The following is a 13,660-nucleotide window of genomic DNA, read 5'->3' as shown; positions in this document are numbered from 1 at the left end:
AGGAATACATAATCTGCACATAATCTACCTGATTGGGGGTAAAAGTTTAACCGGTCAAAGTACAGACATTGAGCTATGGGGGTATGCTGTCCATATAATGGCTATGTTCAGGTGTGGAGTATAATGAGTGGATACGATGATGGGGATGGATCTACCCTCATTTGGTGGGATTTAATGTTCAGTGGGTTTATGGTTCCAGTTCATATGGTCCAATGGAAAAAGCCTCTCAGTCCCTTTCCCATAGTGGATGCATGATGTCGTACCGGCTCACACCTCCTGGTGCTGTCGGTGGCCGGTGATGTGCTCGATGTAGATGTCCCTGGACCATCGGATGGTGTCCGAGACCACGAGGCGCTGCCTGAGCTGTGCATAGAAAGAGAGAGACAGCAAACGAGTTCTTGGGCCTGTAGTTTTGATTGGCATTTTGAAATCTGCTACGGTCAGCAGCCTGTGCATGACTAGGATCACTGAGTACACATGAGAAATGAATTTTAATTTCCTGTGGAAATGTTTTAGCACTGTAAAAAGTTCATACTAGCAAATTGACAAACGCTAGGACACCAGAAACTGTAAAGCATTAAAAAACAAACAAGAAACAACAGGAATCTATAGTTGTGACCATGGATAAAAGGTGGCAGTGAATTGCCAGATATCATCAGATCCGGTCTCTGACTGCAGTGAGAACCAGATGAAGGGGCAAAAAACACCGTAGTGGGCAATTTCTTCCTAATTCTAACCCTTATCATATAAAAAAAATCCTAGGCCCGGTAGCACAAGGATTTATCCTTTCTAAACATTGTGTGTGTTTTTAAACCTCACTAATATAAATCTGGAGACATTCTACTACCCCATCATCCCTTTCAATGGAGAGAGATCATCTCCCCCTATCTGTTCCCCCACTGGATTGCTTACTACATGCTGAACCTGTACATCAGGGGCAGAGAAGACTAAAATCCAGAATTTCCGGTTCCCAGGAATTTTTGTCATTTTGAAATTTTGTTTCAGGTGGATTCATGCAGAAAACAGATTTTTCTAAACTTCTTAGAACCGGGGATTCCAAAGATTTCATTTAAGAAACATGATGTTTCCAAAACACTTTTGCATCCCAGAACCCCAGCAGCTAAGTGATCTTGACATGATTGATGTCAGTGTTTCACTGCTGCTCATCTCTAAATAGAAGCCATGAAACTGACAAGAATCAGGTCAATTTCACTCAGGGGCTCCAAGAGATTCCTGGATCCTTGGCAGCTCTGCCATGCAGACTGCCCTAGCACTGGGGACCTCAGAGCTTCCAAATTCCCTGGCCAGACAGCTCCCTACTCTGCCCAGCTCCCGCATCCTGCAGGAGAAAGACCACATGGTGGAGCTGCCTGGGAGCAGAGGACCTGGGGCTGACTGCACTGTGGCAGTCTGGAAGCCATGGATCCTTGAAAGCCCTGAGGTCTCCAGCAGCCCACTAGGTGCCCTGGCTCAGAACCAGGCAGATTTCCATCCAAACCCTGCCTGCGGGTTGACTAAATATTTTTGTGAAATATTTCAGGTTTGACAAATCAGCATTTTCTACTGAAAATTTCTGACCATTTCTATGCAGGGGCCTGTTCTCCATGGTAATCAATCAGATCTTTGCCATTGTCTGCAATGGGTGTAGGCTCAGCCCCTTGGAGAGCCTTCTATCTGATCAGGTCACACTGAGATGCAGACTCTGCAATATCTGCCTTTTACATTTGGGCATCTTGATCCAGATTACTTTAAAATCTTGGGCCAACAAATCTTTGTGAAACACAAGGAAGGGAGGGAGGCAGGGAGAGCAAACCCTTTCACAGTGTATATGTGACAGGATGCATGGTCACTGACTCCTCCGTCTTCAACAGTCCACCAACCTGCCTGTTTCTTGCAGGGACATAAAAGGTGAGGGTGTGGAGTACTGATCTGGGGATTACCCTCATGGCACAAAGAGATGACAATCTTTGTTTGTTTCCTTAGGAAACCCTGCATTTCTTCCCTTTAAAGGAAGGTGGTAGGAGATAATCTTACTAGGGAAAATCATGAAGAAGTGCTGATGGAGGGGAAATTATAAGGGCTTTGTAAATAAAGAGGCAATAATCCCCCTTTGTGCTGAGTAAGGCTGGTCAATCAGTGTTTACAGGGGGATTTAAGGGATATTTGCTAGTCCAGTCCTTTGAGTGGGTGGGTAGACAAGCTATTCATAATTATGTAGAATGCATACCTTTCTAACTAAGTTAGTCCAGGTGTGCAAAGACACCATCCAATTTTTTCAGTGTCAGTTGATATATGTGCAATATGGGAGGGATTCGATAGTACATTCGACAAAGCAAAATCTGGCCTTTTCCCTTATTATTAAATTATTATTATTAAATTATTATTATTACTATTATTAAGCTCACGCTCAGAGTTAAACACATGCATATGTGATTAGATAAACTGGGGCCAGCGTCTGCAATTTATTTCATATATGCAACATAAAAGCTTTCAGATTTCAGCCTCTAAAGTTAAACTATGAGCCTGGGTCATTTTTCAATCACTGACCTGGAAGTGGAAGGCTCAGTCTGCCAGTAGCAGTCCTGTGACCCATCCAGTGCCCTGAGTCTAACCATCTCTAATGAATTACCAGCTAACATTTATTTGGTACACTACTTATAAAGATATACACCAGACAGGACCCAGCAGAGCAGGGGACTTTGGTCACCAGATGTACATCCTCTTGCAGACAGACTGGTTATTCATGCTCCCATGTAGTGACTTAGTTGATACAAACATATGTAAATAAGAAAGAATGAATCATTAACTCTTATCAGAATGTGTCTGGACTCATCATCTTGTGAGCAATATGTAAACTCAAAGGGATACATATGGAAATTCGACATTGGCATGTCTTGCCCAAAAGAGGACTGGTCACAGGACTGACAGTCAGGCTTTGTATAGAGCGATCTCTACCAGCATTCCAGGAAGTCGGCTTCATTCTATTTCCATAGAAGCAACACCTTGGCATTGCAAAACAAAGTCAGTCTCTGGCTACGTATTCCAGACACACCTGACACTTTCCACTTCCCTCTGCCATAAGTATTCCCACGCACAGTCTTTCCTGCCTGTTAACAAATATTTTAAAACACAATGAGAGAATAAATATCTTGTGAAAGTTTTTATGACATTATATTGTTAGTAACCCTGGGGAGCACTCAGACAGCTTTCGCCTGGCCAGAGCTCCAGGAAGACATTAATTAAACAATTCTCCCTTGAAAGGTAGGCAAGACAATTTAGTACTGGTGAAAGAGATCAGATTGACAGGCCTGGTGACTGACACTGTTCATCCACAGGGGGTTTGTAGTCCTCAAGTGATTGCCAACAGACTTGAGGTAATGAACACGATTATAGCTAATAGTCTGGACACTGACTTTGATTCACTTGCATTCAAACAGGATCACAAACTCTAGTCCGAACATACCCAGGAAAAAAAAGTGGCAGTAAAGCTTCCCCTACCTGAACCCTGATTTGGACACAACTCCTCCATGAAGATGGGCACTTCCATCTCTGTGGTACTGCTGATCCACCAGGGCTGGAACAAAAACCCACCTACTTATTTATATATATAAATATTGTGACAGGGTCGGGCCAGATGGCTACAGGAGAGTGATCCTATTGGGATCTGGGAAGTGGGTTGGCAAAGCCCGCCCACTGCTAAAGGATCCCCCGCCCCAGCCTAAGAGGGAGATCCACAGGACCTGGACACCAAATAAATATGGGGGACAACTAATGAAATAACAGGGATAGGAGTGTGGTCAAAGGGTCAAATGAAGGGAACCGGACGGGGACACCGAGCAGAGAACCCCGGACAGCGCCCACTGCTCCTCAAAGGCATCAAGGGAGTCAGTGGATGCCGCTCAGAGGAACTCTGCCCCAATACGTGAACGGACCCAGGATCAGAAATAGGCCCCACAGTCACAGGAGACTCCATCGGCCAACCTCCTCGCTCTGGTTTTATAGATGGCCATTTTAGCTAGGGCCAGGAGGAGGTTGACCAGGAGATCCCATGATTTTGTGGGACCACAGATAGGGAGTGCATAAATAAGAAGGTGAGGGGAGAAGTGCAACCAAAAACGTAATAAAATATTAGTGAGGAGCCGGAATAGGGGCTGCAGCCTGGTACACTCCAGATATGTGTGCCAGGGTTTCCCTCACGCCTCAAAAGGGGCAGGTGTCTGGGATAGAGGTGAACCGTGCCAAGAACACGCCCGTGCTCATGGCTCCATGAAGGAGCCGCCAACTGATATCCCCGTTGGGCCTCGGAACCAAGGTGGAATATAGGCTGGCCCTCCGGGGATCCTCACCCTCCAAAGGTGGCAGAAGGTCCCGCCATTTTGTATTGGGGTGGGACACGAGGGTGAGGGCATGAAGGGTGTGGAGCACGAGTGTGTATAGATGTTTGCTTGGCACGGTCTGGAAGCAGACTGGCTGCATCTCTTGCAGCCGGCTCACAGTGAAGGGGCCTGATGAAAAGGTCCGGCAGGCCCGGTGTGGAGGGTAGGCAGGGCGCGCCCTTGTGCAGGACCCAGTCGAGATAAACCCAAGCAACGGGTGGCAAAACGGGCCTCACCTCCTGAAGTACGCGCCAGGGAGTACGAGGTCTGGAGAGCCCCATGCACTGAGCGAGTGTCAGGGGATCCATTCAGTCTCCCCGGTCGTAGTCCAGGAGGTCTCTGACTCTTGTGACTTCTGCCAGGACCAACCTCTGGCACACAGAGGGGGACTGTCACCTGCACGCGAAGCTGGGGGTTGTGTAGTAGGGGTCCACGAGGAGATCTGCCCCCTCAATGGCTGCCACGGACCTGGTCATTGAAAGCAGTTTCCAGGTCCGGAGGAGGTCCTGGTAAAAGACTGGCCGTCCGGAGAGGAAGACCTCTCGGATGAAGATAAAGAAGCTGCCGGTCGTATCGGAGCACTTGGAAGCGGCACAAGAAGGCGTGCGCCAGTACGCTCCACACCAGACTACCTGCACCATAAAGGAGCCTCTGCAGGGCCTGGAGGCGGAAGACATGGACCTGAGTGTGCAGACATTTCAGGCCCTGCCCTCCCTCCTCCAGGGGTAGATGGAGAACCCCTGCAGGGACCCATCGGTGGAAAGGAGCAGAGCTCGAGCCTTCCGCTTGCCCCGCTTCCCCTGGACTAGGCCCCAGCCCTCCATGGCATCATCTGGGGGCCGGGGCGATGGCTCAGGAACTGTGGGAGGCAGCAGTGGGGCAGCATGAGGGAGGGAAGATTCCCCCTGGGGCGGGCCCCCTCCCATGCTCGGCAGTATTCCTGCCGCACCCTCCTCTAGGGGCCCCGCCGGATTGCAGGCAGCAGAGACGGGGCTCTCCCGCTCGTCTGGGCGCGCTGCGTGAAGTACCCCTTGAGCCCGAGCGAGAGCACTGGTGGACTGACGAGGAGGAGGGGCGGCTCCGGGCACCGAACAGCCAGGGTCGCCACTGCAGCCGTACGAACTGTGAGATGGCTGAAGTAGACCCTGTCCCCCCAGTCCAGCTGCCAGCTGTCTTAGGCGGTTGGATCTGCCTGGGTCTCCTGCAGGAAAACCACAGAGTACCCACCCTCCTGAAGGAAGGAGAGCACCTGGGACCTGCGGAGACCCATCCTACAGCCCCGGGTGTTCAATGTTGCGATGGTGAGAGGTGCCATGAGGAGGGCTGGGGGGGGGGATCCTCGCCAGCAGGGACGCTCGTGGCTCCTGACAGGCCGCGCAACAGTCCGTGACCTACCCCGTAAGTGAGTAAGGAGTCACGGAAGATACGGACCCGCCAGTAGGCCGCGGCATCCTGCTTCCCCGTCCCTTCACCTTCCCCCATGAGAGCCCTTGTGGCCCAGAGGATTTGAAAAAAATCCCCCCCATCGCTGGAGAGCAAGCTGTGCCTTGTTGCGGGAGCCACGGACGTCTTCTAAAAACTCCCGCAACTCCTCTCACAGCGCATGGGGGGGTGGGGTTATGGTCTCCTGCTTATCCCCTGACGGGGCCCTTAGTACAGCCCCGTGGCCCATTGAGTCAGGCAGACATGATGCAGATCCCCGACGGGGCGCCTGATGGATTGGCGCCATTTGGCCTGCTTTGAACCTTGGGGCATTAAGGGGCAGCGGAGGGAGGATAGCAGCCCCTAGTGGGTCGGGACAGGGAAACACAAAGGCCGCTCCCTGGGGGTCACCTATTGGAAAAGGGAAGGAGACAGCCCCAGGGGCGGCAATAACATCGCGGGAGGTGGACGGGATAGGGACAGGGTCAGAGACGAGATTCTGGGCTTCGGGAGCCAAGTAGCTGGATGGTGGCGCCTCCCAATCAGGCTCAAGGGTTAAGGGGGTGGGGAGGGGGCTCTCAGCGATACCGGGTGTAGGCTCTATGGTGGATTTGGCAGCCACGGCATCAGGAGGTGGACTATCTTCTGTAAGGCCCCAGCCCAGGAAGGAGGTTGATTGCTCCACACCAACGAGGGGTGCCCCTGGTGGCTCGGGTCCCGGCCGCGTGGCTCTGGCCATTGCCTCAACAGGCGAGGTGGCCGTCAGCAGGGTGACACCTGCGGCCGGGTTGATGGAGGAGTCCAGGGGCTCCTCGGAGGTGGAAGTGGAAGCAACGGTTAGGAGGGAGTGAGCATGGGAAAAGGGGGGCTGGAGTGAGGTTGCCCAGATCGAGGCCCACTGGCATAGAGTCGTCCTCCCCCTAGGTGACCGGGGTCAGACCCTGGGCCTCGATTTCCTCGTATATGGAGGGGAGATCGCTGTCTGCCACCCCGGGTTTCTCCCCGCTGGCAATGCGACGGTTGCCTCGGGGCTCAAAGGGGCTTCGGATAGTACCAGGGCAGGAGGGGCTCTGTCGGGGGCCTCGGAGCAGAGGGACTCGAGTGGAGGGGAGATACTGCCTTCCGGTGCTGCCACGTCTTCCCCAGCCAGCACCGGTGGATGGAATACACCTGTGGGCAAAGCGGACGGCTCGGCATTGGTGCCCCCCTTCCTGGTCTTCTGGGGGCCTCCTCATTGGATGGGAGGAGCGGAGCCCGAGCCTTCTGCTTGCCCTGCTTCCCCTGGACTAGGGCCCAGCCCTCCATGGCATCATCCGGGGGCTGGCTAGCAGGGGTCGTGTCAGGGGGCAGAGGCAATGGCTCAGGGACTCGGGGGGGTAATGGTGGGGCAGCACGAGGGAGGGAGGATTCCCCCTGGGGCGGGCCCTCTCCCATGCCCGGCGGCTTTCCTGCCACACCCTCCTCCACAGGCTCCGCCAGATTGCAGACAACAGAGGCAATCTCTCCCGCTCGTCTGGGCATAGTGGGGGAGCTGCCCCTTGGGCCCGAGCGGGAGCAGTGGTGGACTGGGAGGGAGAAGGGGTGGCTCCGGGCAGCTAGGGGTGCTGGCAATGACAGGGCTGGTGTCTTGCCGGGGCTCAGGGGTCCCGGATGCCCCCCTTGCTGGGCCGGGGGCAGTCCCTCCGGACGTGCCCCATCGCCCGGCAGAGGTAGCACCGGGCCTCCCCCGTGGAGTAGTGCACCCGGGAATGGGCCCCCAGTAGGGGACCAGGAAGGACCCCTCGAGCGCCTCTCCGTCACATGCCCCCGCCGGCGGTAGAAGCTGCACTTGCCGGCGGAACGAGAGGACGTGACGGAGGGCGGGGTCTTTGCAGCCCAACGGAAGAGGGCTGATGACAGAGATGGGTTTCCCCACGGTAGAGAGGGTGGGTAACAGGGCGGCATTGGGAAGAAAGGGAGGGACAGAGGTCAGGACCAGAAGGGCACCCAGGTCCCCTAGCGGCTCCAGGGGGACGAACACCCCCCCTCCCCACCCCAACCAGGCCCTTCTCCACTGCCTCCTGAGCGGCGGTCTCCAATGCTAAGAAGAAGACGACCTTGCCATACATTTTGGAGGCCGCCACAATGGCTGTGGGCCCTACCACCCTCGCCAACGGCCGCACGTAGGTCTCCACGTGGGGCGAGGCGGGCACCAGGAGGCAACGGACGCCGTGCTTCCTGGTCATGGTGGGGAAGGGGCCCCAGTTGCTATAGATGGTAGCGGAGGCGGTGGGCGGGAGAGATGACGGAGCGGCAGGCGGGGGGGCTGCCGCCACCTGGGCACAGGCCCTGGGGGCCGGGCACCCACAGATCTGGTGGAGGGAACAGCGGGGAGAGTCACCGCGGCCGGTGGTGGGGCTGTGGCAGTGGGGGCAGCCCCTGTCATGGAGGGCCTGGTCTTTTTAGCGGGGCCCTTCCCCTTCTTCTTCCCCTGGCCTTTCCCGCTGGCTGGGGAGGCTCCCCCCGAATCTGAGGGGGGGAGGGACGCGGCAGCAGCGGAGGTCACCGTGGGTGCGGTAGCAGGTGGTTCGGCAGCAGAGGTAGAGGCTTGGGGGGGGTGACGGAGGGGCAGGCGGGGGAGGGGCAGCTGGGGCTGCTGGAGGGGCCCCACCCATCTCGTCCCCCGCCATTGGGAGCAGGGAGGGAGGGGGAGACACCAGAAGGAGGAGGGGAAAGGGGAAGCAGGTCGACCACTCCTCCCCGCTAGGCTGCGGGCAGGGGAGGAGGGCGCCAAAAGGGTGGGCTGGGCGCGGGGACAAAACAGGGGTTAAGGGTCAGTCGCCAACACGGGGTGGAATTCCGGCTCCTCTAGCTGCACTAGGGGTGGGGGGGATACAACAGCACTGGGGGTGCAGTGAAGAGGTTTGAAACTAAAATGGGGAGTGGCACAAGCGCATGGGAGGGGGCATGGGCGCACAGAGCAAGGGGCTAGGCGGGCTGCAGTTAGGGCAGGGAAACCGAGGGGCTAGCTTCAGAGGCTGGGGCGGGACAAACAGACAAAGGCTGCAGAGGGAAAACGGGCAGGGCAGGCAAACAAACTGAAGCTAGTAAGGGGGGGCTGGGGCAAAAGGGGGGGGCAAAAGCTGCAAAGGGCAAATGGGGCAGGTAGCAAGGGGCAAAGCTGTGAGGTGGGTAGTCCAGGGGAGGGGCACATGTACCCACTTGCACAAAAAGTCAATTTGGCTGGCTGCTGCTTCTGGCCCAAGGGTGGAATCAGGGCATGGCAAGCCAAGCAAGCAGCTGAGTCCAGAGGCAGGAGCTGAGGCAGATGGTAAACAGCCAGTGGGGGTGGTGGAGGGGGCAGTGGTGGGGGACACACAGATGGATCGGGGGCAGCTCCACACCACACTCCCTGTATCCCTACAAACACAGTCAAGACCCTCACCACAAGAGCACAGTTTGAAAGTTACTCAGTCGTAAGGCCCCCTCCACGGTGGTCTGCAGAGTCTCTAGGTGCTCCCCCAGTGGTAGATGGTCCTCTTCTTCTCCTCCTCGGGGCTTCAGCAGCTCCAGGCAGCAACTCCACAGCAGCAGCAGCTCCAGGAACTCCAGGCAGGCAGAAAGGACCCCTCTCAGGTGGTGGTGGTGTCCACAGTGGCTGGGGCCCCTCACTCCCCCGCCCCGGGAAGTGGGCTAGCAGGCTCCCCTCCCCCCAGGGGGCTGCAGTTGGAGCAGTAGCAGCACCCAAGGGTGGGGGGGCCGGCAGCCAGGCAGCAGCAGAGAAGGGAGCGGGGTGGTGTCTGGCTCAGCCAGGGGAGGAGCTGGAGCTGGAGCTGGAGTAGTAGCCGCAGCCCTCTCCTTCCTCCAGGTTAAGGAGCTCCAGAAGAGTGATTGAAGGGAAAGCTCTTGGTCCCCAATTAACCAGGTCCCTTTTCCCGGGTAAGGGAACAGGGAAGGTTTTAGAACAATCAGGAACCTTCTGGAGACAATTAAGACAGAAAGGCTGATTAGAACAACTGCAGCCAATCAAGAAGCTGCTAGAATCAATTCAGGCAGGCTAATCAGGGCACCTGGGCTTAAAAAGGATCTCACCTCAATTCGTGGTGCACATGTGAGGAGCTGGGAGCAAGAGGTGCTAGGAGTTGAGAGTGAGAAAGTGGATTGTTGGAGGACTGAGGTGTACAAGCATCATCAGACACCAGGAAGAAGGTCCTGTGGTCCAAGGGCTCCGATACGACCGGCAGCTCTTTTACCTTTGTCCGAGAGGTTTTCCGCGAGACCTCTCCGGGCTGCCGGTCTTCTACCAGGACCTCCTCTGGACGTGGAAACTGTTTCTCACGACCAGGTCCGTGGCGGCCACCGTGGGAGCAGATCTCCTCACGGAGCCCCTGCTACACAACCCCCAGCTCCGTGTGCAGGTGGCAGAGTCCCGCTCGGTGCGCCAGAGGTTGGTCCTGGCGGAAGTCACGAGGGTCGGAGACCTCCTGGACTACGACCGGGGAGGCTGGCTGGACCCCCTGACGCTCGCTCGGCGCATGGGGCTCTCCAGCCCTCGTACTCCCCGGTGCGTACTTCAGGAGGTGAAGGCCGCCTTGACCCCCGTTGCTCGGGCTTATGTCAACCGAGCCTTGCGCGAGGACGCAGCCCACCCATCTTCTACCCCAGGCCCGCCGGACCTTTCCATTGGGCCCCTACCCTGCCGATCCCGACAAACCCCTCACCCCTTCACTGCGAGCCGGCTGCATGAACTGCAGCCGGTCAGTTTTCAACTTGCACCACGGAAATATTTGTATACACTCACGCTCCACACCCTTCATGCTCACACCCTGGTGTCCCGCCCCAACACAAAGTGGCGGGACCTCCTGCCACCTTTGAAGGGTGAGCAACCTCGGTGGGCCAGCCTGTATTCCACCTTGGTCCCGAGGCCCGTCGGGGACATCAGTTGGCGGCTCCTTCACGGAGCTGTGAGTACGGGTGTGTTTTTGACACGGTTTACTCCCATCCCGGATACTTGCCCTGTTTGTAATGTGAGGGAAACCCTGGCGCACGTCTATTTAGAGTGTGCCAGATTGCAGCCCCTTTTTCGGCTCCTCACAAATATTCTACTGCGCTTCTGGCTTCATTTCTCCCCTCACCTCTTTATCTATACACTCCCCATCCGTGGCCCCACAAAATCGCGGGATCTCCTGGTTAACCTCCTCCTAGCCTTGGCTAAAACAGCCATTTATAAAACCAGAGAGAAGAGGTTGGCCCATGAAACGTCCTGCGATTGTAGGGCCTTTTTCCGATCCTCAGTACATTCACGTATCCGGGCGGAGTTTCTCTGGGCGGCGTCCACCGACTCCCTTGACACCTTCGAAGAGCGGTGGGCGCTGTCCGGGGTTCTCTGCTCGGTGACCCCGTCCGGTTCCCTCCGTCTGACCCTTTGATTGAGGGGAAGAGCGAGAGACACCAGCCCCAGCCGTTGCCGCTGTGGATACCATCGTCACTGTCATCTAGGAGGGGTCCTATAATACGTGGGTGTCCCCCCCCCACCCCCACACCACCCACCCCGCAGCCGTGCCCATCTTGCCGGGCACTCTCGGCGGGGGGGGGATAATCGGTGACACTGGGCGCGGCACTAGGTAACTCGAGGGGGTGGAAGACCACGAGTGTCGAGGAAGCCCCCCCGCTCTAGGCCACCAGGTAACTCAGGAGGGTGGAAGACCACGAGTGTCGAGGAAGCCCCCCTGCTCTGGGCCCAGGCTAGCCTGAACACTTCTCCCTCCTGAAAGCTGCTGTGTTATACCTTCTGTTTGCATTGTTTTGTTGCATACTTTGGTTTATTTCTTTAGTAATTCTTGTAACTGTCACAATAAAATTCCTTTCTGTTTCAAAAAAAAAAAAAAAAAAAAAAAAAGAAGGTCCTGTGGTGAGGATAAAGAAGGTGTTGGAAGAAGGCCATGGGGAAGTAGGTCAGGGAGTTGTCGCTGTCGCACAGCTGTTCCAGGAGGCACTCTAGACAGCTGCATTCCACAGGGCCCTGGGCTGGAACCCGGAGTAGAGGGCGGGCCCGCGTTCCCCCCAAATCCTCCCAACTCCTGGTCAGACACAGGAGGAGTTGACCTGGATTGTGAATTCAGAAAAACAGCCAAGCTGAGGGCTGCTGTGAAGCTCCAAGGTGAGCAAATCTGCCAATAAGCGCAAGACCCACCAAGGTAGAGCAGGAACTTTGTCACAATATATATATATATCTCCCAGGAATGGCCATTACTAGTATAGACTGAATTAGAACCAGTGGCTCTTAAGTGAAAACCCATCACATCCCATTATCAACCCCTCAGTTCACACCCCTTCTAATAAATAGTTTGTTTAAAACAAATATGTTTTCTTTTAATGAATGGATCTGACCTCTATTAAGTGCTTGTTGCTTTGTTTAACTTGTTTAAAGCTATAGTCAGATGCTTTAGTTCCATTTGAGATGATATAAAGCCTAGCAGAGACTTGTGGTGGCAGCCTTCACAGACAAGGTCTGCTCCCAGATTGCTGCACTGGGCAGCACCGTATGGGGAGGAGGTGAGCAGCCCTCTGTGGTGAAAGAACAGGCTAAGGACTATTTAGAAAAGCTGGACATGCACAAGTCCATGGGGCTGGATGCAATGTGTGGAGGGAGTTGGTGGATGTGATTGCAGATCCAATGGCCATTATCTTTGAAAACTCATGGTGATTGGGGGAGTTCCCAGATGACTGGAAAAAGGCTAATGTAGTGCCCATCTTTAAAAAAGGGAAGAAGGAGAATCTGTGGAACTACAGACTGGTCAGCCTCACCTCAGTCCCCAGAAATATCATGAAGCAGGTCCTCAAAGAATCCATTTTGAAGCACTTGGAGGAGAGGAAGCTGATCAGGAGCAGTCAACATGGATTCACCAAGGGCAAGTCATGCCTGACCAACCTGATTGCCTTCTATGATGAGATAACTGTCTCTGTGGATATGGGGAAAGCGATGGCTGTGATATATCTTTACTTTAGCAAAGCTTTTGATACAGTCTCCCACAGTATTCTTGCCAGCAAGTTAAAGTAGTATGGATGGACTATAAGGTGGATAGAAAGCTGGCTAGATCATCGGGCTCAATGGGTAGTGATCAACGGCTCAATGTCTAGTTGGCAGCCAGTATCAAGCCAAATGCCCCAGAGGTTGGTCCTGGGGCTGGTTTTGTTCAACATCTTCGTTAATGATTTGGATGATGGAATGGATTGCACCCTCAGCAAGTTCACAGATTACACTAAACTGGGGGAAGAGGTAGATATGCTGGAGGGTAGGGATAGGGTCCAGAGTGACCTAGACAAATTGGAGGATTGGGCCAAAAGAAATCTGATGAGGTTCAACAAGGACAAGTGCAGAGTCCTGCACTTAGGACAGAAGAATTCCATGCACTGCTACAGGCTGGGGACCGACTGGCTAAGTGGCAGTTCTGCAGAAAAGGACCGGGGGATTGCAGTAGATGAGAAGTTGGATATGAGTCAACAGTGTGCCCTTGTTGCCAAGAAGGCTAACGGGGCATATTGGGCTGCATTAGTAGAAGCATTGTCAGCAGATCAAGAGAAGTGATTATTCCTCTCTATTCGGCACCGGTGAGGCCATATCTGGAGTACTGCGTCCAGTTTTGGGCCCTCCACTGCAGAAAGGATGTGGACAAATTGGAGACAGTCCAGCGGAGGGCAACAAAAATGATTAGGGGGCTGGGGCACATGATTTATGAGAAGAGGCTGAGGGAACTGGGCTTATTTAGTCTGCAGAAGAGAAGAGTGAGGGGTGATTTGATAGCAGCCTTCAACTACTTGAAGGGGGGTTCCAAAGAGGATGGAGGTAGGCTGTTCTCAGTGGTGGCAGATGACAGAACAAG

This window comes from Chelonia mydas, chromosome 18, assembly GCF_015237465.2.
Source record: "Chelonia mydas isolate rCheMyd1 chromosome 18, rCheMyd1.pri.v2, whole genome shotgun sequence".
Taxonomy (NCBI): domain Eukaryota; kingdom Metazoa; phylum Chordata; order Testudines; family Cheloniidae; genus Chelonia; species Chelonia mydas.
Note: the sequence above shows the minus strand (reverse complement) of the source record.